Raw genomic sequence first — 26,583 nt, forward strand, 5'->3', positions numbered from 1 at the left:
TGCATGGGCTCATTCTGTTGACAAGTTATGCAACCCTTTGCATGCCTCAACACATCATCCTTGAGGCCCTTCCAAGAAAACCTTTCTCTGATATCCCTATATGTTTCAAAGAGTTCTTGGTTTCCTGCTAGTTGTGGGTCATGTACGACCTTCAATATCTCCTTCTTGAGTGTACATTTCGGGATCATATATATCCTATCTTTATAGAAAATGGCTTCATCCTCTATTTTGTACATGTCATCTTGGATGAGACAGTCCATCAATTCACAAACAAACTTATTTTTGGAATATTCTACCAGTGGTTGGGCTTTCCACACTCTGGTTATTTTGAGTGAGCATGCAGCTGGTCTCTTGGAAAATGCATTAGCCTCATTGTTTTTCTTGTACTTAGTACCAAATTCATAGGCCTGTAGGTTGCTAGCTGGTGACCTTGTCCTTGTAATCAAACAAGCCACTTCTCCATGCCTAGATACTGCCTCCATTTGCTTAGTTGATATGTTCGAGGACCACCATTGGACATACCTCTCAACACTACCTTGCCGCCATTTGAGGCCCAGAATTCCATTTCCATCACTCGGTAGTTCATAGAGAATTTTCCTATTGAGGACAACCGGCGTACCTCTAACACAACATTGGTATATGTGATTTCTACTGCATAAAAATCAACAATGAATGAGTAATTACCTAGTGTCACGATCAAACGTGGGACCACCTGCATGCATGTCATGTTGTACCCATCAACTGCCCTCATGTCGAAGCCCTCAAATTCTTTTGTGGGAATACCTCTTCTTGGCACCATAACTGAATCGATGAAATTGTGCGTAGCTCCACCATTAACTAAAGCTGTGATTCGTTGCCCCTGAATGGCACCCCTGATCCTGAAGTGTAATATTTAGGGACTCCAGAGAGAGAGGCGATAGTACAACCTTTGATTCTTGTATAGCGCTTCTCGTCTCCTTTAGCCTCCTCAAGGGACTGTCTCTTTTTGGGACTGTTAGGTTCCTCCTTGGTGTTGGCATTGTAACATCTTCATCGTCACTGTTAGACACTTCATCAATATAATGGATCTTCCCTTTTCCCAAACATTTATGATCGAGTTCCCATGGTTCCTTGCAAGTAAAACAAAGTTTCTTCCTCCTTAACTCGCTTCGAGTCTCCTCATCCATTTTGTCCTTCCTGGTCCTGACTCCCATCTTTCTGAAACAACTTCTTATCTTTGTCCTTCGGAGGGATTAGTGGTTTGGATGGAAATTTCACCTTTGGTGTTGTATCTCCCATATCTCATGTCTTGGTGATGGCATCGTGCAGGGTGGTAGGTTTGAAAGCCTTGACCCAACCATGCAACGATTCGACTAAACCTTCTATGAAGAGCATGACCAACCTCTGCTCCGATATGTCTGTCACCATGACCGCTAACTATTGGAATTTTGAAATGTAGGACTTTGGTGTCCCGGTCTGTTTGTGTTGTGCTTGCTCTTTGAAGTATATATCAGGATCCTTTTGGTTGAAGCGATCTATCAATCTTTGAGTGAAGTCCTCGTAAGAGTTGATGTTGGAATGTCCCAGTGTGACCAATCCATGGTACCACCATTCATGCACTTCCCCTTTCAAATTTAATGTGGCAAATTTGGTAGCGTTTGTTTCTAGCATTGGATTAAGTTGGAAGTAGGTGTTCAACTTTTGTGCCCAAACCCTAGTTGAACACTTGGTTGATCCATCGAAAGAAGGAATGAATTGGTCAGGATCCTCTTGGTTGAAGCGATCTATCAATCTTTGAGTGAAGTCCTTGTAAGAGTTGATGTTGGAATGTCCCAATGTGACCAATCCATGGTACCACCATTCATGCACTTCCCCTTTCAAATTTAATGTGGCAAATTTGATAGCATCTGTTTCTAGCATTGGATTAAGTTGGAAATAGGAGTTCAACTTTTATGTCCAAACCCTAGTTGAACACTTGGATGATCCATCGAAAGAAAGAATGGACAATTTCCCCACCTTGCACATTGTGCCCTGGGCCTATTTTTGTACTTGATTCTACTGAACTCCTAAAAAGTCATGGCTGCCCATACATTTTCCCTTAGTGTTGCATACTCTCGAAAGCATTTAGTAAAGCATTCATTTTGTTTTGTTGTTCCTTGGGTCATTCCCCCTTGACCATATAGAAATTGGGGTTGTAGAAGCCTATAGTTCCTTCTACTAGTTGCCCTGGTGTTAGCTTGTGCAAAGATATTGTTATCACCATTGGGTCCAATAGCAGCATTGTTACTTGCGATGTTTAGATTTCCCATGAATTGTGTAATGTACCCAATTTTTGGATTGCCTTGTCGTGAGATTAGGAGGGGTTTTCAGAGCTTATGTTAGCCGAGTCATGGGAGCAGGATTATATTATTGGTGGGCCCAGAGGGTTTTGAGGAGTTTTATGGGGGCCAGCTAGGATCGCTTATCGTTTTTCATCATCAAGATCAGTTCCACACAATTCGATCTTGTTTCCATTGCATTCCGATGATTTCCGTAAAATAGAGTTATTAACAAGCATATTATAATTGATTATGCTTAAGGTGTTGTTTCAGGCTGATTACTTGGAGAAACACCTTAGTGTAATAGCTTGTTGGAATCAGGGTGAAAAGATCTACATGGCAGGATGATGAAAAGGGGCTTTGGGTGGTAGTGTGATCATGGAGGTGAATTAAGCATTTTCTGGGGTTAAAAGTGGCTTTAATTAGTTAATAAAAGTCACTTTATTAAATAAAGAAAGGAAAAGTGCTTTTATTATTTAATTGGAGGGAAAAGGTAAAAAGGGTGGCAAAAGGGTCAAGTGAGTTATTAAAAAGGGAAATGAGGGGGTCTCTCATTCTTGTGTTTGCTCACTTGAGAAAACGAAATTTGGAGAGCTCTTGAGAAAGAGTAGGGTTTTTTGGAAACCCTCTTTGTTGGTTGCTAGTTTCGGTGTTGAAACCATACAACCTAGCTAGTTTGGGAGTAAGATCACTCAGATTCCAGCATCAAGCTTCAGTGGAGAAGAAGATTTGGGTGAAAGGTCAGTGAATAATGTTATTAATTGATTTTATCTCTGACTTTTTGGTTTTCTATATATTCTCTTCACATAATGGATCTGGAGTTTTATTGGGGGCAACCATTATACCTTTCAAGGAGTCCGAGTTCTCTTATTTTGGGCCCGAGTTAGATCGTTGTGCATGTAAAGGTAATTTCTGGGTCATGTACATTAGATTTGGAGCTTGAATTTGTATTGTTGCTATGCCTGAAGGGAGCCATTTACTGCTGGGTTATTTCCTATGAAACCGGATTCGTCTCCCAGGCCCTACGTGTCCTGAATCCGGTGAATCAGACACGATTCGGGCGGATTCGTGTCCAAAAATCGGGACATGACGTGTCCGATCGGGACACTTCGAATCCGGAATGTGTCCCGATCAGGACACTTCGAATTTGGAACATGTCTTGATCAGGATACTTCTATTTGCACATTCACTTGTTTAGTTTGTTGTGGGTTTGCTATGGGTGTTTGGGAGCAAGGAGCAAAGAGTTTTGGGAGCATTTTCAAGGAGATTCAAACAACAAGTAAATGTTAGAGCCTGTCAAATTTGATGATGGTGATACTATAGAGGGGTCATCCTCCACACCAGCAGATGCATAGACGACTTTGGATACAGAGGAGGAGGATGTAGCAGAGGGGAGCAGTGGTGACCATGATGATGATGACAGTGATGCTGATTTTGATGATGACTATGAGGATTGATGACTCATGAGTCATGAGCTGCCTACTACCCTGAGGCTAGTATACTTGTAGACTTGTAGTTGTAGTTGTTTTGTATTTGCTATTGGCATTGCACTACCTATGTAAACAGTAACACATTTTGATTTTGATGACTTAATGAGAAAACTACAATATCTTTATCTTACTATCTTGTCTTTCTCCTATTGGATCATTTGATGAATTGAATATGTATTATAAATTTATAATTTATCATTTATCATTTGTGTCACAATTGTATTTGCAATTTTGTATGCATAATGTTACTTTGTAAAACTTACATCTAGATGAAGATCTATGTTTGAATCAATGAATTTGTATTATGAATGAGAATTTGTGTAAGAAATACCTAATTTTTAATATATATATATGTATATATATATATATATATATTTTTTTTTTTTTCTTTTTCTTTTAATTATATATATATATATATAAAATAAAATAATATATAGTGTATCCGAATGTGTCTTGTTCTGGGGGGTCAACATTTCCGTATTTGACAATCAAATCCCCGTATCCTTCGAATCCCGAATCCCAGTGTTAGGTGACTTAGGTTATTTCAGAGTTGTTTGCTAAGAGAAATCACTGTTCTTTGGGACGAGTTTTTTATTTTTTGAGTGTTGAAGGGACTGTTGTTTGTGGGCTAAGTTTATATAGGGCAGAAACCCCTCTTTTGGATCTGAACTTTAACTATTGGTCATTTCCCAATTTCTGGGTTATATATATCAGATCCAAGGAGCTAGATTCCATTCTCTTCAAGGGACAAATTGTTACTTATTGGGGGTTGAGTTCTATACCTTAAGAAGCTGAGTTATTTGTGGGATTTCTCATGTGTATTTTGGAAGGCAGAGAACTAATAACCTACAACATAAGTGTCTGATAAAAGTCTGCTCTCTTATACTCTCATTTTCTCTCTCATATTGCAAGCATCTATCAGTGAATTCTTCTGTTCGTGAAGGGGTTCAATTCTGATGAAAAAGGGACAACATATACTCATTGTTGAGGACGAGTTGAAGGCTGGAACAGGGCACTGTTCACCATACTATCCTATCTTTGTTGGCTGGGCCTTTAAACTCATATTCGAGGTGCTATCTTACAGCCAATCTGAATGTACAGTTTGCTAATATTTATGATGATATTTATCTTTATATTGCTATAGCCTTCTTCATCGCAGATATATACCTTTCTGAGCGTAGTATAAAATACATATTATTGTGTGGAATTATTTTTCATGGTGTATTCTTAGTACCGAGTTCATTTCATTTGAGATAAATGATAAAAAGTGCACCTACAGCCATGGACACACTAATTGTTTGGCGAAAGACCACAAGGACTATTTCAAGTAAAACTCATAAATTTTGTGGGAAAACCTGAGATATTCCCAGGGGGTATCTTACAGTGGTATCAGAGCATGGTCTTGTACAACTGTGTGGCTTAAAGGGCAGATTATAACAGGAAAAGAAAAATGCTTCCAAGTCAAGAATAACTGTTTGCTCAAAAATTTGAAGATTATGACAGAACTTTTGCGAAGATGATAGAGCACATGGAAACATGTCTTAGAAAATCAGAAAGACGGAAATATATTCTTATATAGATAATTACTTGTAATTCTTTTATCTTTTAATTCATCAAGCAATTATCAAAACAATAGCACAAGGACACCAGATGTAGGCGGACAGCCAGGGAAAATCCCCTATCTAGGGGAAAACCAAGTGAACAATTCTTCCTTCAATAGTTTCACGAGATAATCCGATACTCTTGCCCTAGACAAAGACTTCCTCTACACCAAGTCAGAGCTCACTTCCTTCTTGCAGATGAATACCCTTCAATAGCAACTTCGACCTAGCAGCTGCAACTTATAGTAGTAGCTCGACCCAACAACTAGCAACAACAGCAATGTCGACTAGACAAAGAAAAACTTCGATCTCCCTAGATACTCCACTTGAGTGAGAGATAGATGACCCAAAATTTCGATCTTGATGTCTTCTTTCTTCCCTCCAAACTTTGCACCCTTTTCTAGCCTTTTTCTAGCTCTTTTCCAACTTCGCACTTCCCAACTTCTTGCTTCTGGATATTGAACTTATGAGAGAGAGAGTGAATGCTCCAAATGAATTTGAACTGCCTTGTATATATAGCCTTCCAGTGAGGTCGAATTGTCCTTCTTGAAGCCGACTTGATCTCTTTGAGGCCGACTTGGTGTGGAGGGGACAAATAGCATATTTGACTCAATATTAATTCTTTTTACATGATTCAAAAGCCCAAGAAGGGTCTCTTTTAATGGAAAATGACTCTAACGACTCAGAATAAATCCTAGAAGTCCTCAATTAAGACTTTGACCTAAAACATGATGACCAAGGATGAAACCCAGCGTAATGTTAAATTTTCTTAGGGCGACATTGTTCTTTGCTATGATAGTTGCATTTCATCATTAATACATTAAATTCACCCCATATCATCATTCATTATTCAGATCTACACCATTATACATTAGCATATGCAATTACAAAGAAAGAAACAACATCACCAACATCATCAATGAAGCGGAACATAAAAGGAACAGTAGAAGAAAAACATGCACACACATAGAGACACCAGGATTGGTCCAAGACCAGGGCAAAACCCACTATGAGGAAAACCCTTGCAAATCTTCTTCTTCTTAGATCTCAAATGATGCGGCAAAAGAGAGTACAATGATCAATAACTTTATCTATGCAACAAAACAATAATGATATCCATGAAACAAATCTAATCATGCTAGGAATGAGAATCCTCACGCTAATGGTTGTAATGTGCTGTCATAAACTGATGTCAACTGCTGTATACTGCTTTCACTGTGCCGAACACTGCTGAGCATTGCTGTCACTGTCAATGAGCCCAATACATATGTTTGTAGCGAAAACTAACAAATCAGATCTACAAATCTACAGATCTGTATAACAATAGAGAGAAACTCAGATCTACGAGATCACTGAAGTCAACTGAAGCCAAGATGTCAAACCCTAGATCTGAAATCTGGTTGCTCTCATCAAAATTGTTTGTGTGCGATCGAAAATCCCTAGCCGCTTTCTTGGTCATTGAATGCGGGCGACTGTGACTGCACGGTCACTCTCAAGAAGTCTTTATGCGTGCGATTGTGGCGCAATACACTTAAAACCCAAAGTCGCTCCCTTATTGTTGCTGTGCGAGTGACCGAGATGCCCTCGTCGCTCTCAGGATCACTCTGTGTGAGCGACCGGGGACCGATACCTATAGGTCTGTCTCTGAAGCCATAGTCGCTCCCATAAGCCTCTGTGCCAGCGACTATGGGTCTTTGGTCACTCTCATAGGCTTGTGTGCCAGCGTCCAGGGACCAGAATGCCCTGTTTTGTGCCAACGACTGAGATCCAGAAGACCCTAACCTAGAGCGAACCTTTCGCCTATGATTTCAGACCCTTGAGCAAACTCCTTCCGTCGAACTTGTGCGAACCAAGACAAAAGAGAAGAGAATATGTGTCCAAATGATCTTGAGGTCTCTTCTATTTATAGGTTTTCCTGAGGGTCCACTTGGGGTTAAGGCTAACCCAAGTAGTTACTCATGTGGTTAGGGCTGACCCATTCCATAATACATGTATGAATAAAATAATTCATAACTCAACTTTCGCTTGACCAAATTGGGTGATCTTTAGGTCGATTTTGGTCCTCTTGAAAAGAGGAATCTAATGCAATCATTATCTTGGTCATTTGAGCTGTCCAAGGTGGAATTTGACCGCAGTTGCAAAAATTAACACTCCCTCTCAACTAGGGAGAATTCCACCTCCCAATATTTGTCCATCGAACAATATGCCACTATGGAATCTTCAACTATCATCATGTATCATAATGGTTCATATCTGTCATGTAGTCACTGTGCCATGTCTATCTCAAGTGCCTCATCATCACAAATAATCATTGTACATCTCAATCTATCCTTTGCTTATTCTTGCTTATCTCTTGATTGTTTCTGCTCATATGTTGAACATTCTCGGATCTAGAAGAATAAGAATTTGACACTGGAGGGGAGCTCAACTACCACCCTCTATCCATTACGCTGCTATCTGGAATCTCTGCAAGCGGGCTACTACCCGGATCATCATCAGAGAGCATATCATCAGGGAGCACATCTCAACTTGGAATCACAACAGGGAGCAATAGCTTCCACCCATACTGAGCAATAGGATAACTCATCACACAAGGGAGTACACCCTCAACCCTGGAATTTCAATGGAGAGCTTTACCCTCAACCCGGAATCCTATTGCCTACTGATCTTCCCAACAATGACTCTCAGTAGTCATGTGGTAGAACACTTGCATCATAATCGCCTTGGGTTGTACACCCCAAGCACACCCTCAACTCGTTGGCCAGATGAGGAGTAATATTCCCAACAAGCCCTGCTTGTGGGTATGATGCCAACTGGGGTATACTCTGCAAAGACTAGACAGGGGAGTAAAACCCTCAACCCTATGGGTAACAGATAGGGGTAACACCCTATTGTCTAGAGTTCCCTCAACCCCAGGAGCCCTTATCCCTCAATTCCTCACTCCGGGAGCTCAAACAGGGGGGAAAAGTTGGCCTAGTGTCCTTGATCAGCGCTGCTCTCATTCTACTCAAATTTGGTATCTGCTTGTCTCAATAGCAATTGTTTCCCTGTTCATGCAGAACATCAAATCAGATATCATGTCAGATCATAAATAAACATATAAATCACAAAAGGATACCATAATCATCCTCCCTCTCAAGGTGGTGCCAACCACAAACTTAAGCTTGTTTCGAACAACTACACTATCTCAATATATGAGTGTATCTCGGTCCCAACTATATATATGGGATTCTAAGTCATCGTGACATAACCATGTCATATTCAGATCATGCTCAAACAACTCTCTAACGAGCTTTTGTATCCTGCCTCACAGCTAGCCATGCTAGCAACATCATGATGAACCTCGGTCATGCTATGGACCTCTCATCCAAGATATCATGGCAAATTTTATATTAAAGCAACATCCAAATGTGCTTATCAACAACAATCTCAAATATCAACAATACATCTATGTAGACACATATCATAGGAGAAACATCTCATTCTCAAAATAGAACACCTCATGCAGATATTTCAAAGCATGCTCGATGGCAACTCTATCTGAGTGAAGCAGCTAAATCATGAATTTATTCAGGTTCCATGCACATCATATATATACGGATGTTCAAGACGGAACATCAATGCTTCAAATAACTATCAGACGCTATGTCAAGTTCAACAATATCTTTGAACTTCAAATTAGAGTATCCAAGGATTTTCATTTTCATTATTCACAAACATTTTCCAATGGCTTTGCAATATGGAATTTCTTTCCCAAATTCCAGAAATCAATTCATCATGCCATGATACATCATTTCGGGCTTCAGAAGCCATCTCCCTCTAATTTAGATCATTAGAGGCTCATCACCCGTCACAAGTAGATCATTAGGATATAAAACCAAAGCCATAATCAATATCAAAGCCATACCTTGGAACTCATCATCTTGACTTGCAAATCTTCTTCTTCTTAGATCAAAGCCCAAGAAGGGTCTCTTTTAATGGAAAATGACTCTAACGACTCAGAATAAATCCTAGAAGTCCTCAATTAAGACTTTGACCTAAAACATGATGACCAAGGATGAAACCCAGCGTAATGTTAAATTTTCTTAGGGCGACATTGTTCTTTGCTATGATAGTTGCATTTCATCATTATTACATTAAATTCACCCCATATCATCATTCATTATTCAGATCTACACCATTATACATTAGCATATGCAATTACAAAGAAAGAAACAACATCACCAACATCATCAATGAAGCGGAACATAAAAGGAACAGTAGAAGAAAAACATGCACACACATAGAGACACCAGGATTGGTCCAAGACCAGGGCAAAACCCACTATGAGGAAAACCCTTGCAAATCTTCTTCTTCTTAGATCTCAAATGATGCGGCAAAAGAGAGTACAATGATCAATAACTTTATCTATGCAACAAAACAATAATGATATCCATGAAACAAATCTAATCATGCTAGGAATGAGAATCCTCACACTAATGGTTGTAATGTGCTGTCATAAACTGATGTCAACTGCTGTATACTGCTTTCACTGTGCCGAACACTGCTGAGCATTGCTGTCACTGTCAATGAGCCCAATACATATGTTTGTAGAGAAAACTAACACATCAGATCTACAAATCTACAGATCTGTATAACAATAGAGAGAAACTCAGATCTACGAGATCACTGAAGTCAACTGAAGCCAAGATGTCAAACCCTAGATCTGAACTCTGGTTGCTCTCATCAAAATTGTTTGTGTGCGATCGAAACTCCCTAGCCGCTTTCTTGGTCATTGAATGCGGGCGACTGTGACTGCACGGTCACTCTCAAGAAGTCTTTATGCGTGCGATTGTGGCGCAATACACTTAAAACCCAAAGTCGCTCCCTTATTGTTGCTGTGCGAGTGACCGAGATGCCCTCGTCGCTCTCAGGATCACTCTGTGTGAGCGACCGGGGACCGATACCTATAGGTCTGTCTCTGAAGCCATAGTCGCTCCCATAAGCCTCTGTGCCAGCGACTATGGGTCTTTGGTCTCTCTCATAGGCTTGTGTGCCAGCGTCCAGGGACCAGAATGCCCTGTTTTGTGCCAACCACTGAGATCCAGAAGACCCCAACCTAGAACGAACCTTTCGCCTATGATTTCAGATCCTTGAGCAAACTCCTTCCGTCGAACTTGTGCGAACCAAGACAAAAGAGAAGAGAATATGTGTCCAAATGATCTTGAGGTCTCTTCTATTTATAGGTTTTCCTGAGGGTCCACTTGGGGTTAAGGCTAACCCAAGTAGTTACTCATGTGGTTAGGGCTGACCCATTCCATAATACATGTATGAATAAAATATTTCATAACTCAACTTTCGCTTGACCAAATTGGGTGATCTTTAGGTCGATTTTGGTCATCTTGAAAAGAAGAATCTAATGCAATCATTATCTTGGTCATTTGAGCTGTCCAAGGTGGAATTTGACCGCAGTTGCAAAAATTAACACTCCCTCTCAACTAGGGAGAATTCCACCTCCCAATATTTGTCCATCGAACAATATGCCACTATGGAATCTTCAACTATCATCATGTATCATAATGGTTCATATCTGTCATGTAGTCACTGTGCCATGTCTATCTCAAGTGCCTCATCATCACAAATCATCATTGTACATCTCAATCTATCCTTTGCTTATTCTTGCTTATCTCTTGATTGTTTCTGCTCATATGTTGAACATTCTCGGATCTAGAAGAATAAGAATTTGACACTGGAGGGGAGCTCAACTACCACCCTCTATCCATTACGCTGCTATCTGGAATCTCTGCAAGCGGGCTACTACCCGGATCATCATCAGAGAGCATATCATCAGGGAGCACATCTCAAGTTGAAAGCACAACAGGGAGCAATAGCTTCCACCCATACTGAGCAATAGGATAACTCATCACACAAGGGAGTACACCCTCAACCCTGGAATTTCAATGGAGAGCTTTACCCTCAACCCGGAGTCCTATTGCCTACTTATCTTCCCAACAATGACTCTCAGTAGTCATGTGGTAGAACACTCGCATCATAATCGCCTTGGGTTGTACACCCCAAGCACACCCTCAACTCGTTGGCCGGATGAGGAGTAATATTCCCAACAAGCCCTGCTTGTAGGTATGATGCCAACTGGGGTATACTCTGCAAAGACTAGACATGGGAGTAAAACCTTCAACCCTATGGGTAACAGATAGGGTAACACCCTATTGTCTAGAGTTCCCTCAACCCCAGGAGCCCTTTTCCCTCAATTCCTCACTCCGGGAGCTCAAACAGGGGGGAAAAGTTGGCCTAGTGTCCTTGATCAGCGCTGCTCTCATTCTACTCAAATTTGGTATCTGCTTGTCTCAATAGCAATTGTTTCCCTGTTCATGTAGAACATCAAATCAGATATCATGTCAGATCATAAATAAACATATAAATCACAAAAGGATACCATAATCATCCTCCCTCTCAAGGTGGTGCCAACCACAAACTTAAGCTTGTTTCGAACAACTACACTATCTCAATATATGAGTGTATCTCGGTCCCAACTATATATATGGGATTCTAAGTCATCGTGACATAACCATGTCATATTCAGATCATGCTCAAACAACTCTCTAAGGAGCTTTTGTATCCTGCCTCACAGCTAGCCATGCTAGCAACATCATGATCAACCTCGGTCATGCTATGGACCTCTCATCCAAGATATCATGGCAGATCTTATACTAAAGCAACATCCAAATGTGCTTATCAACAACAATCTCAAATATCAACAATACATCTATGTAGACACATATCATAGGAGAAATATCTCATTCTCAAAATAGAACACCTCATGCAGATATTTCAAAGCATGCTCGATGGCAACTCTATGTGAGTGAAGCAGCTCAATCATGAATTTATTCAGGTTCTATGCACATCATATATATACGGATGTTCAAGACGGAACATCAATGCTTCAAATAACTATCAGACGCCATGTCAAGTTCAACAATATCTTTGAACTTCAAATTAGAGTATCCAAGGATTTTCATTTTCATTATTCAAAAACATTTTCCAATGGCTTTGCAATATGGAATTTCTTTCCCAAATTCCAGAAATCAATTCATCATGCCATGATACATCATTTCGGGCTTCAGAAGCCATCTCCCTCTAATTTAGATCATTAGAGGCTCATCACCTGTCACAAGTAGATCATCAGGATATAAAACCAAAACCATAATCAATATCAAAGCCATACCTTGGAACTCATCATCTTGACTTCATCAGATAACTGTCAAATCTAGACATATCTGGATTGCAATGCTCTAAGCATAATTCCTTGCTAAGCCAACATAATCATCCTTACATAACTCAATGTTGTACCATCAATCAACAAAGTCAACTCATCAGAGTTTATAAGCCAAATCATGACCATTATCAAAGTCATCATTATCATAGTATTAATGCTTTCAACCAGGAGATAGGGGGAGATTATATCAAATCATGACTTCATTATGCCAACAAGTTGTTATTAGCCATGCATTATCAATCCGAACTTGATTAAGTCATTCTCATAATCATAATATCAGTCATTTTTGTCAGTGGGTGTAAACGCATACATCAAGGATTAGTCATGCAAGTTCCACTTTTACGCTGAATCACAACTATCATTATTTCAACCAATGTGCTATGAATAAGGAGGCCAATATGCCCACATAGTATTGATATCAGGGCAAATCAACAATCGTCAAATCAGATCACTAGACATCAAGTCAAGTCCCAATTGCTATCAAAGAGAGATCTATAGTCAAAGCACATCTCAATCATCAATTCAAGGTTATTGTCAAGCTATATACCAGTAATGCCAAATCATGCCAACCTCTTGTAGCACAAACATAGTGACATATCTATAGGTATGTGTCGGTCACCTGCAAACACAAGTTCAGTCTACATGTTCATGTTATGGCAAACATTCAACCTTTTCCTGTTAGCAGATCTCACTGTTATTTGCAATACATCTATGGCACTGACATCTTCCAGGTGACCATCTGATTTCATGCACAATACTTCATTATATGATCAACAATTTAACTCAACAACTTTAGAAATCAGTTAACAATGGTAGAATATGTCAGGGACATCATGATTCAGAGTTCAAACAACTTTAGAAATCTTTAGATGATGGTCAACAACAGTCAAACCTTTGGTCGCTCCCTTCAAGTTAGCATGAGAGTGACTTTAGCTGCCTGGATGTTGTCTAGGCCTTATCATGCGTGCGTCCAGGGACGAGATCTCCTAGATCTGTGACTGCATCCGGAGCAGAAACCCTAATTTCTGTACAGGCTTTAGATCTAAGACTCTGCTGTAGATGAATACTGTCAGATGCACATAAATCATACTTCAGCAACATAGAATACAAATAGTAATAAGGGTAAGAATCTTGAGAAGAGATTCTCCCTCTGACTGGGGATCTGCATCATTCATCTTCATTCATGTAAGCAACCTGTCTCTACTAGAGTCATGCAACAACAGATCTGTTAGATCATAAACATATGGCTATCAACATCATATGAACACAATAACATTTCCTATCAAGTCACTCCATCAAGTTACTGCATCTAGTTTAACCATATGCCATCAAGACAAGACCATAAGCAGTAAAAGGTCTAGAATATCAATCTTACACTTATACATCTCACATCAAGGTTATCATGCTCTTCATGACCAATGAGATCAAATTAGGTCATTCAATAAAGCTTTATCAAAACAACAAGAGTGTCAATCACTCTTTCCATATGATTTCATCATGCTTATCGCAAACATTACCAGTAAACTCATGTATAGGAGTCAATGAACTATCCTTCTATATGAATTGACAAGTATCAAGAGTATCATTTTCTAGAGCCAAGGTGCTAGCCTTCTTTATAGGATCAAGATATCCAACAGATAGATCATAGCTGTTAGCAAAACATTAGGTGTATCAATGTATCAACATTAGATAGTCTCATAGAATTCAACACTAGGAGTAACATTTCATTATAGGAGACATAGATCCAAGTCACTTTCATATACATGTATGAGTCATTAAAGAAAGAGACATTCTCATCATACCTTAGGGATTACCAAGCCAATAGCTGAAACATACCATGCATACCTTGTGTTAATACCTGTGCACCTTTTCATTAGACATAGACTGCTTGAAGCACTTTGTCATTTTTTCATCAAGTACCTCTTTGTCTCTTTCCAGATCTGCATCTCAAAAAGATCCTCAAGAAGGTTCTACGCATCTCATCTCATCAAGGGGGTTAGAAACATCCATATACGCAAATACATATGCAGGGAGTAATAAAGATAATCATCAGATCCATAAGTCTAACAAGTAAAAAACATCATAAGTAAATAAATACTTATCTTCAATGAGAGGTGATCCTCTCCCTCTTTAACCAATCTTCAAGAGCCATCAATGCCCATGGTCCATATACCATTGTTGCCTTAGGGCTTCATCAAATCTCCCACAAGTGCTTGAGCATCTTCACATAGACCATGCTAGAGATTCACACATTAAATCTCAAGTCTTTGCCATAAATTAGGGTTTTCTCTCCAACCTTAACCTCATATAATCCATCAAACCCTAATCATCAAGATGCCTAAGGTTTTCTTCAAACCCTAGAATTCTTTTAGGTCTCCACCATCCTCTTCTTGCTTCCATCAAAGGTGTCATTATCGAGGTGATCTTCATGACTTTTCTTCAGCCCAACGTTGATTCCATGTTAATTTTTCTTAAGGCGACATTGTTCTTTGCTATGATAGTTGCATTTCATTATTAATACATTAAGTTCACCCCATATCATCATTGCATTATTCAGATCTACACCATTATACATCAGCATATGCAATTACATAGAAAGAAACAACATCACCAACATCATCAATGCAACGGAACATAAAAGGAACAGTAGAAGAAAAGCATGCACACACATAGAGACACTAGGATTGGTCCAAGACCAGGGAAAAACCCACTATGGGGAAAACCCTTGCAAATCTTCTTCTTCTTAGATTGTCATCAAATGATGCAACAAAAGAGAGTACAATGATCCATAACTTTATCTATGCAGCAAAACAATAATGATATCCATGAAACAAATCTAATCATGCTAGGAATGAGAATCCTCACACTGATGGCTATAATGTGTTGTCATAAACTGATGTCAAATGTTGTATACTATTGTCACTGTGTCGAACACTGCTGAGCATTGCTGTCACTGTCAATGAACTCAATACATATGTTTGCAGCGAAAACTAACAAATCAGATCTACAGATTTGTATAACAGTAGAGAGAAACTCAGATCACTGAAGTCAATTGAAGCCAAGATGTCAAACCCTAGATTTGAACTCTGGTTGCTCCCATCAAAACTGTTTGTGTGCGACCGAAACTCCTTGGTTGCTCTCTCAGTCACTGTAAGTGGGCGACTGTGACTGCATAGTCGCTCTCAGGAAGTCTTTATGTGTGCGACTGTGGCGCAATACACTTAAAACCTAGAGTCGCTCCCTTATTGTTGCTATGCGAGCGACCAAGATGTCCTGGTCGCTCTTAGGATCACTCTGTGCAAGCGACCGGGGACCGATACCTCCAGATTTGTCTCTGAAGCCATAGTCGCTCCCATAAGCCTTTGTGCCAATAACTATGGGTCCCTGGTCCCTCTCATAGGCTTGTGTGCCAGCATCCAAGGACCAGAATGCCTGGTTCTGTGCCAACGACCGAGATCCAGAAGACCCCAACCTAGAGCGAACCTTTCGCCTATGATTTTGGACCCTTAAGTGAACTTATTCCGTCAAACCTATGTGAACCAAGACAAAAGAGAAGAGAATATGTGTCCAAATGATCTTGTGGTCTCTTCTATTTATAGGTTTCCCTGAGGGTCCACTTGGGGTTAAGGCTGATCGAAGCAGTTACTCATGTGGTTAGGGCCGATCCATTCCATAATACATGTATGAATAAAATAATTCATAACTCAACTTTCGCTTGACCAAATTGGGTGATTTTAGGTCGATTTTGGTTCTCTCGAAAAGATGAATCTAATGCAATTATTATCTTGGTCATTTGAGCTGTACAAGGTGGAATTTGACCGCAGTTGCAAAAATTAACAGTATGAGAGCATGGTCTTGTACAACTGTGTGGCTTAAAGGGCAGATTATAACAAGGAAAGAAAAATCCTTCCAAGTCAACAAGAACTGTTTTCTAAAAAATTTGAAGATTATGACAAAACCTTTGCAAAGATGATAGAGCACATGGAAACATGTGTTAGAAAATCAGAGAGGCAAAAAGATTTTCTTATATAGATACTTGTGATTCTTTTATCTTAATGTTCTTTTTTTTATCTTTTAGTTCATCAAGCAATTATCAAAACAATAGCACAAGGACACCAGATGTAGGTGGACAACCAGGGCAAAAACCCTATCTAGGGGAAAACCTAGTCAATAATTCTTCCTTCAATAGTTTCACGAGATAATCTGAGACTCTTGACATAGACAAAGACTTCCTCCACATCAAGTCAACTCTCACTTCCTCCTTGCAGATGAATACCCTTCAATAGCAACTTCGACCTAGTAGCTACAACTTGTAGTAGCACCTTCAACCTAGCAACTGGCAACAACAACAACAATAACAACTTCGACTAGACAGAAAAAACTTCGATCTCCCTAGACACTCCACTTGAGTGAGAGATAAATGGCCCAAAATTTCGATCTTGATGTCTTCTTTCTTCCTGTTGTCTCTCCCAGAGACAGCCTTGGATTGCTTACAAGGCTAGTCCCTGGGCACATCTAAATTTTATGTATCTCATATGATCCTCAAGAAACCGAAGGCATCATATGCATCTTCTACACATAGTAATTACAAATATACAAATATACACATAACAACATGGGTTGGTTCCTTCATCCAAGGATATAAGCCATGTATTTTTGGTATCCTTTCACATATACAACTCACAAGAATAAGGCAAAAACAAGTGGAGGCCGAGTAATCAAGGACTTACAGTTTAATCAGATTTTGTAGAATAATGAAAGAAGAGAAAGAGAATAATAACTCATCACATAGAGCTTGAAACATCAAGAGTTCTATACTTATCTGAGCTAAAGATAGACAGGTGGATGTAAGAAGAGTGAATGCTATGATTTCAGGAAGCACACATTTAAAGATATAATCTCAGACTTGCATACAGGCATATGTATTAACTAGTTAACACCAATGAATCTGTAAGAATATAAGAGATATTTTTGGCAGCTACAATTGCTTGAAATCAGAGAGGAAGTGCGAACATAATGGAAGTTTAACAGAGAAACAACATACTGTAATACTCGAACATGGGAATCACCACTGTTTCATTCATATTAAGAAAGATGTAGATCTAGAATCCATACAACTTCAGAAGCACATACAATTTTTTCCTAGAATTTAGAACCTTTTTTCAATGTTTCTTCCTCCCTTTTATAATGAGAGGGAGGGTAAGAAAATCAGTTACAAAAATATCTTCAGGTGGAAATTTACAACTGTCTGTATGAATGGTTGTCTTAGCATAAATTCTCTAACTATTACAGCAGGGAGATTCCTTTCTTGAAAGAAAAACAGAATAACAATACAATGATCAAAACAACAAAACATAATTAATCCATTGCAACTGAAATGATGGTTTCTGGAAATATCTTCATGCCACTCTTCTTTGCTGGCCTTTGGTCCTAGCGTGTTCCTGCTAAGTCATGGTTAATCCTCTTTCGGTTGGTCCTGGGTCACTCTCAGTCTTTAAGAGCCTCACACAGCTGCCAACTCATACGCGCTTTTAACTTTCTGTTAGATAATGTCGGTGCCCTGAAAAGTCTGGTGTCGTGTTCCATGGAGTACCCAGTAGCCTTTCGAATGCTGGCCTTTTAACATGGTAACACCGTGAAACAGGCGAGCTCGACTACCCTTTACGCCCTTGGGAATACAACCCCCTACCGCTTCTTCTTTTATGTGATCGAGGGCTTGAACTAAGCGCTTAGTCCTTTGGGTGCTAAGGCTTTCAATTGTCACGCGAGGGCCTTTTCCTTTGTTACTTAAAAAATATTTAATAACCCCTTACACCGCATCGACCGATATCCCAGATGCGAAAACCTTATGAAATACAGCCTATGGAACATCGCATTCGGGGGAGCCCTTTTTCTTATCGCAATTGTAATCCTGCATCCGGCACTGAATGCACTTTCCCTTAAGTTTTTCTGTTAAGCAGTTGCGATCGCCGATATGCGGGATGGCGTCATCTTTGTCATGTGGCACCCTGTGAGTGGTGACACGTGTCCCCAGGAAATGGCCACATAAAACCCTTGAAAACGCCGAAATCGAGTGACACGTGTTCGCCTGCCACGTCAGCATCCATACCGCCACGTCACTGATGAAGTCAACTGCCATGTCAGCTCTGAGGACCAATCAGTGGTCGTCACGTGGCCCCTTGGAGAAGAGAGAAAAAGGCCTGCTCGACCTTATTTTTTCATGCTTTACCTTTGTATTTGGTTTTCTCGGCCCCCGACGATTTTGCTCTATATCGCAATATCAGTGATTTTCAACCATTTGGAACAGCAACCTCCGCCGATCGCTAATTTCCGATGCCACATGGAGGAGAGAGAAAGGGGAGGTCCGATCCTTGTTTTGTTGGCATTTCCTTTGTTAATAAAATTCGGACCTCCCTTGGCGGTTTCACCCTATATCGCAAAATTGGCCCCCGCAAGGTCGCTATCTTGCAAGGTTATTGGGGGAGTAACCTCCTTGTTCCTGCGATTGCCGATAATGCAGGATTGTGGGGTGCGAGATACCGCCACATGGAGGAGAGAGAAAGGGATCACGGTCACCCATCCCTGTTTTGTCCGCCTCTCCTATGTTACACTGTTTTAGTCCTTCCCTGATGATACAACATTATATCGCTGATTGGCCCTCGCGAGCTCTTGGAGTATGTTGTGACTGCCTGCCTGTGATGATAGCCGATTTGCGGGATTGCGATATCGGCCTTAGACGTCGATAATCCTTAAGTGTGAGCTCCGGGAATCTGCCGCTAGCTGATCGCCGATTGCGATTTGCCCTCCATACTTCGCTATTTTTTGGTTTGCTGGGCTTTTCTTAGGTAGACCTTCAAAATGCTTTCTCTTCTGCTCCAGGAGTCCATTTTTGGACTTCCATATACCGTTGGAAAGATTTTTCTGAGCACTTGGCAATGGAGAGGGTCTAGTTAAGCTCTGATAGCTTCTGTGGCCTGAAAAATGGCTTTAACTTCACTGCTCTCGGGCAACCTTGACCAATTGAAACCCACAAGGCAGTGAGTGACAACATTGGCTCCAACTGGGGACAGTGCCTTGCTAGCAAGGTGCTGAGGACCTGCAGACCAGTAGCCTTTCCTTCCATTGGGCATGGAGTTATTCTTAAACAACATATAATTATGTGAAAAAGGACTTTTCTGAAAATAAACTGAAAAATTCAAATAACAATTTCAACACACACATCGGGTATTTACAATGAGCAAGAGACAAATATCTCTAATTTTGAAAATAAAATTTTAGGAACTGACCATTTACAGGCAGTTCCAACAGTTCACCATCCAAGTTTTCGAGCATGTAAGTGTTATTTCCCCTTTCTTCTGCAATCCTGAAGGGGCCGAACCATAGCAGATCAAACTTCCCATGTTTGCCTTTGTCTTCTCGTCTAACATCCCACCTAAGAACTAAATCTCCTTGCTGAAGAGGTTTGTCCTTAGCCTTCTTGTCAAATAAAGATTTCATCCTTTGTTGGTAGTTTAACAGTTTGGTCCCCACCTGCTCTCTATTCTCGTGAAGCTCCACCAACTGATTTATTCTTCTAGTCAAGGCGCTAGGTTCTTCCTCGGCTTCTTGCAGCAACTTAGCTACTGGCATTGCTAATTGGATAGGGAAGACAACAACCTTGCCATATACTAGCTCAAAAGGAGATTTCCCAGTGGATCTTTTGGGTGTTACACGGTTAGCCCACAGAGCAAACTTTAGTTGAGAGTCCCAGTTCCTTTGATTTTCAGTGATGGTCTTCTTTAGAACTCTCACCACAATTTTATTAGAAGACTCGGCCAAGCCATTCCCTTGAGGGTAGTATGTAGTGGAGTGTCCAACGATGATGTTGAATTTGTGGCAGAAGTTGGTGAACTTGGCAGATTTGAAGACCTATGCATTATCAGTGATGATTTTAAAAGGACACCCAAAGCGGGACAATATGTTCTCCTCCATGAATTTTATCACCACTGAATCAGTAGCATTCCTAGCTGGGATAGCCTCTACCCACTTGGTGAAATAGTCAATGGCTATTAAAATCCATTTGTGTTGGGTGTGTTGATTTCTTCGATGAAGTCCAATCCCCACTGTCTAAAGGGCTCCTCTACATGCACAGGAATCAGGGGGAGAGGAGCAAACTTCTGTCTTTCAGCAAACAACTGGCATTTTTGGCATGACCTGACCTTAGAATAAACATCTCCAAATAGCGTGGGCTAGTAAAATCCTGCCTTGAGGATTTTGTGTGCTGTTGCCTTCCAACTGTAGTGTCCTCCACAGACTCCCCCATGGAAATCCTCAATCACTTCATGGGTTTCTCCCTCAACCAAACACAACAGTAATACCCCCACCGGGTCCTTCCAGTAGAGCAGTTCGTTGGATATAATGTATTTCTATGCCTGCAATCTCAGACTTCGGTATTTTGATCTATCCAATCCCAACGGGCATCTTAGAAACAAGAGGTAATGAACAATGTTCTTATACTTGGGCGATCCCTCATACTTGGCATAGATCTTTTGTTCAACCATTTTAATTCTACTCTGTTCATCCTCTGGACTGCCCTCCTCTATGATCAGGCTTATCCCTAGAGCTTGGTAGTTGGATTCAGACAAAATCTTGGCCAACCCCTAGCCTTTGATGAGCTTGGTAGGCTTGATTTCCAGCTCATATTCCTGTATTTTAGCTATCCATCTGCCCCTCTTTCCTTCGTTGTCTCCTTGCACTAGAATGTCTTTGACTGCAGTCGTTGGGACAAACGCTGTGATTTCGGATTGCAGTACATACATATGGAATGACTTCAGCGCCTTGACTAGTGCATAAGCCTATTTCTCTAATATATCATACTTTAGCTCAACGTCCCTTAGGACTTGGCTAAAAAAGGCAATGGGCTGCTTGTAACCTTCTTTATTTTTCTGTAACAACACAATAACAATGGTATGTGGAGAGGCGAAAGAAAATATGTAGAAGGGCACTGAATAATCGGGGCTGACTAGCACTGGGGCCTCAGCCAAAGCTTCTTTGATCCTTGTGAAAGAATCACGGGGGACGAAGCTCCACTTAACTTTGTTCTCCTTCTTGAGCATATCTGTGATACCTTTAACTATCTCAGCATAGTTAGGTATGAATCACCTTAAGAAATTTATCTTCCCCAAAAAGGCTTGGACTTCTTTCTTGTTCCTGGCCAGGGGAATAAGGCTGATGGCTTTGACTTGTTCAGGATCAGTGTTTACTCCTTGCGCTACTATGTGTCCAAGCAACTTCCCCTCACTCAGGGTGAACTGAGATTTCTTCGGATTCAGAGAGAGGCCATACCTTCTACACTTCTCGAAAGTGAGTTTTAAATGGAGGATATGCTCTTCATCAGTCTTAGAAAAGACTGTGATGTCGTCTAAGTAGACTACCACAAATTTCTCTTGCTCGCCCATGAAAGCTATGTCCATTGCTCTCTGAAATGTGGCCCCTGCATTTATCAACCCGAACGACATGCGTGCATACATGAAGGTTCCCCACGGGGTGGTGAAAGCAGTCTTTCTCTGGTCTTCAGGGTGGACCACCACTTGGTTATATCTTGAGAATCTATCCATCATGGACATTCTGGCTGCACCTACTACCTTTTGCAATATATTATCCATCTTGGGCAGAGGGTAGTTATCTTTTAGAGACACCCTGTTTAAATTTCGGAAGTCCACGCATAGCCTTATCTCTCCGCTCTTTTTACGGACAGGGACTAGATTAGCTACCCACTTAGAGTATCTTAGAGGGACTATGATCTTGGCCTGCAACAACTTCCTTAACTCCTTTTCAATGGAGGGGAGTAAGAGTGGGTTTATTTGTCCGAGTTTCTATTTGCATGACTTTATCCCACCCTAAAAAGAATTTTATGCTGAATAATATTTGTATCAAACGATTTCAAATCATTATAAGACCAAGCAAATACATCTTTGTAAGTTTTGAATAGATCTAAATACCTTTGTCTGTATTGCAAGGGGATTTCTTTGGACAACCTGATCATCTGGGGTTCCTCCTTTGATCCGATGTTGCAGTCCTCTACTTGCTCATCCTTCTTTGGGGCCATTTGTTTGGATGCTATGTTGTCTTTATTGAAAATTCTTTCAAGTGGAACAAGTCCACGAGGGATGGTGTTCCCTTTTAGTTGCAAAATATTTTGCCCAACCATTGTGCTTTTCCACGGAGTGGCTTCTTGTTCTGCATCTTCTTCTTCTTGATTGATGGTGGAGTGGGCAAGCTCCCCAGTGACTTCTATGAATCTCTTGACATGCTCGTCATCTTTGAATACTAGCCAATGTTTGACATTATCAGGTATTGAAGGTCTATGTCTGACTTCCATCTCATATCTAAGGAGTGGATTCTGTGGGGGCCTGAAAGTGCTTGCACCTACCACAAGAGTCATCCATCCTGTTTTTTTCCCTGGGCAGAAACTGGATGTTAAAGGCTAGGAAGAAATTGTCGATTAAGTCCCACACTTCATTTCGGTACGTCCTCAGCCTGGGGTGTTTGGCTTGGCATTGATTTCTGATCTACCTTACGACCAATTCAGAATCTCCATAGACTGCTAGGCATTCGATATTCATCTTTTTTGCTATTTGTAACCCCAGGAGCAATGCCTCATACTCCGCTACATTGTTGGTCGCCTCAAATTCAAGCTTGAATGAGAGGGGTATCATGCTGCCTTCCGGGGATGCTAAATATATTCCAACTCCATTTCCCTCTTTTGAGTTTGCTCCATCAAAGTACAATTTCCATACTTCATTTTCATTTAAATGCTGGTATTTCAACTACCTTGTTAGGTGCACTGATGCTTCTTCTAAGAGGTTCTCATCTTCTTCTAAGAATAGGCAGGAGATGTCACTGTCTTTCCCATGTACTGGGGAGTTTTCTGAGCCTTTAGCTGGGGTCACGGTTTTCACAAACCGAGATTCTTTGTACAACCTTCTTTGTTCACCTCCAAAAGTGGGAATGGTGGCATAAGTCAGATCCAGCTTGATAGAGCCACCCACCTTGGAACCCCAAGATCTGGATAAGAGCATTCCAAAGCGAGGAGGTATGTCTGCCACCACTATATCCATGACCACACTTTTCACCGGGATTTGAGCCAAGTTTACCACCAGATCCTTTATCATGCCTAAGCACTTGACTCTCTTGGAGTCAAAGGAGTACAAGTCTTTGTATGGTTTGGTGATCTCCAAACCTAGCTGTTCCATTACTGATAATGGCATGAGGTTGTGGGAAGCTCCTGAATCCAACATGCAATTATGCAGCAAAAGGTCATGGATCACCAAAGTCATATAAAAAGGCGTGGTAGAAGGATCCAACTCTTCCACATGCGGCCCAAAAACGACCATTGGCCCTTCCTCCTGGAGGTTTAAACTATCATGTACTGGTGCTGAGATAGAGGGATACATGAATGGAGAGTCCTGACCTTTATAAATAGGTTGCTTTAGAAGCTCAGTCAGGGGAACAAGAATTTTTACCTTTTCAAGCTCCTTTTGGAGATTGAATGCAAGTTGGACCTTTTCTGTATCTCGTGGCTCTGTTCCTTCTTTCTTGCCACTGGCAGTTTTCGGCAGAATAGGTGTCTCTTTTTCTATGTGTCCCTCTGAACTAGTTCTTTCCTCATTAGAGGAGACTTTTATCTTGGAAGGGTCAAGATTCAGCTTACCCTTCCCTTTATTCAGTATTGGGGGAACAACTTGGGGAGCAACTTCCCTTTGTTGTTCTGGTTCTCTAGTCCTCTTCTTTGAAGATCTTAGATCATACTTACGTTGTGGTTGTGCTTGCATGAACTCTGCAAATTGTTTGCAATAATAATCCATATTTTCCTCTTCTATTGTTCCTTCTCTATCATGGTTGGCCTCCTGGTGAGCCATATTCTCATATTCTTCTTCGGTAAAAGCAAAATACATATTTCCCTGCATCTCTTGTGTATCCGATGATTGTTCATCGGGACCATCTTCCAAGTACAAAGGATGAGGGATCTGATCACACTGTTCCTTTCTTTCCCTCGGAAGTAGTTGCAGTGGAGGCCTTTTATATTGAGGGTTATAGCCTTGATTGTTGACTTGAGCATTCTATCTAGAAAGGTTCTTGTTCTCAATTTCAAGCTTTCTAACCTTTTGTGTTAAACTACCTGACAATTTTGTACAAGTCGTCCAACTTCGAGTTTGATGATTCTTTATCTTGACCAGAGGAGGATGCCTCCTCTTTCCATCTTTTGGGTTCAGTAGTTTCTTGCTTTACCCTTGACTTGCATGCCGAGACCATATTGGCTTCCACTTTAAGAGCATTGGTCTGAAGTTGGTCTAGAGTGAGAGACTTTCTTTCTCTCAGGGAAAAACCAACGTCGGACTCAAAAGCTCCCAGGAAAACCACACGAGCCGCAGTTGGAGGAGGCTTTATGTTAGCAGGCAGGTTATTGTACTGCTTATTGAATCTTTTGATAAATTCTGAAGTATCCTCCTTCGACTTTTTTCTTAGGGCATTAAACTCAGTGAGGAGGTACTCATGATCCCTCTTTTCTCCCCATTTCTGGGTGAAAGCGTTTTCCAGCTCCTCCCAGGTAGCGATGGAGGCATTGGGTAGATCTTTGAACCATTTTCTGGCTTCTCCCTCAAGACTTTGTACAAAAAGTCTCATGACCACATCCAGCTGATCCACATCTAGGATGTGAGCAAAAGAACTGAAGGCTTCAATGTGAATCTTTGCCGTGTTATCATCTTCCCCATTGAACCTAGGCAGCTAATCTATTTTCCCTCATATTTTCCCTCGGATTTGGAAGAATCTCTCGTTCTATAACCCTAATCTAAATCTAATAATGAGGAAGATTTATAGGAGGTCAGACACAAATATGTTGGTTACTCTTGGACGTACCGGGTATCATTTTCGATAAATGACCCTTTGTGAAGACTAAGTTCCATAGCTTTGCATCCGCTATCCCAATCATAATCTCCCTACCCTTGAAAGGCCTCCCATTTGTCCCCTTTCAGGGTGGGCGAGGAGGGATTCGAACCCCCGACACCGTGGTTCGTAGCCACGTGCTCTAATCCTCTGAGCTACAGGCCCCGTCTCCGCTGGATTCGTTCCCAGGAGTCCCTCCCAAAAGGAAGGGATTCCTCTCTTCGGGGTAAGAGGACGCAGAAGCACCTTTATTGCTATGAGCGAGCGCAGGTATTGTGTTTCAAATAAAAGTAAAGTGTGGAGTGGGAAAGAAAATATGTAAGAAATGGGTGTCAAAGAAGACGACCTTCTAATGAGAAGAAGAGGCATTAAGCTTTTTATCATCCTGGCACCGAGCTATTTTCCCGCAGGGCTTCCCCTACATTATCGTCACCGCAGTAGAGTTTAACCACCAAGTTCGGGATGGGTTGGTGTGGTTCCTCTACGCCCGGGACACCAGAATTTCAAGCCATGAACTAGGAAGGGCATAAATGCGAGAAAGGCATATTGGCTAATGATTGTGAGGCCCCAATTCTGAAAAGGATTAGGGCTAGGTAGAGAATCCTCCTCTGCCCTTCTATCCAACGGAGAGGGAGGGCAGAGCTTTTGGTTTCATAGTTTCATCATGATGTTGTCAAACAATTGAACAAAGAAAAGAATAGATGGCTAGTACCCGATCAGATCGATTGGGTCATGTAGGAACAAGGTTCAAATCTCTCAGTCTGTTAGGATGCCTCAGCTGCATACATCACTGCACTTCCACTTGACACCTATCGTAATGATAAACGGCTCGTCTCGCCGTGACCTTATCTTGGATTCTCAATACTTTTGTCCCTCCATCCCCTGCAAAGACAGAGAACCCGTTGTTGTCCCAGACGTGTTCGCGACTAGGGTCTCTCAGGGAAGTAAGAATAGGAGAGCACTCATCTTGGGGTGGGCTTTCTACTTATATGCTT

General features: G+C 41.0%; 1 protein-coding gene, 1 non-coding gene and 1 pseudogene across 5 annotated transcripts in view; 1 reads left to right on the top strand and 2 right to left on the bottom strand.

Moving 5' to 3' along the window:
* LOC149250869 (putative RNA-dependent RNA polymerase 1) overlaps window positions 1-26,583 on the top strand; it is a 148,867-nt gene that overhangs the window by 20,489 nt on the left and 101,795 nt on the right. The window lies entirely within an intron of this gene.
* Window positions 25,680-25,753, bottom strand: TRNAR-ACG (transfer RNA arginine (anticodon ACG)). The gene has a single exon. It is a non-coding gene; the product is annotated as a tRNA-Arg (tRNA).
* The window catches only part of LOC149250871 (25S ribosomal RNA), a 2,846-nt pseudogene continuing 2,598 nt past the window's right edge, over window positions 26,336-26,583 (bottom strand).

This window comes from Pinus tabuliformis, chromosome 7 (assembly GCF_031772625.1).
Source record: "Pinus tabuliformis cultivar Carrire ecotype Pingquan chromosome 7, CPIR1, whole genome shotgun sequence".
Lineage (NCBI taxonomy): Eukaryota > Viridiplantae > Streptophyta > Pinopsida > Pinales > Pinaceae > Pinus > Pinus tabuliformis.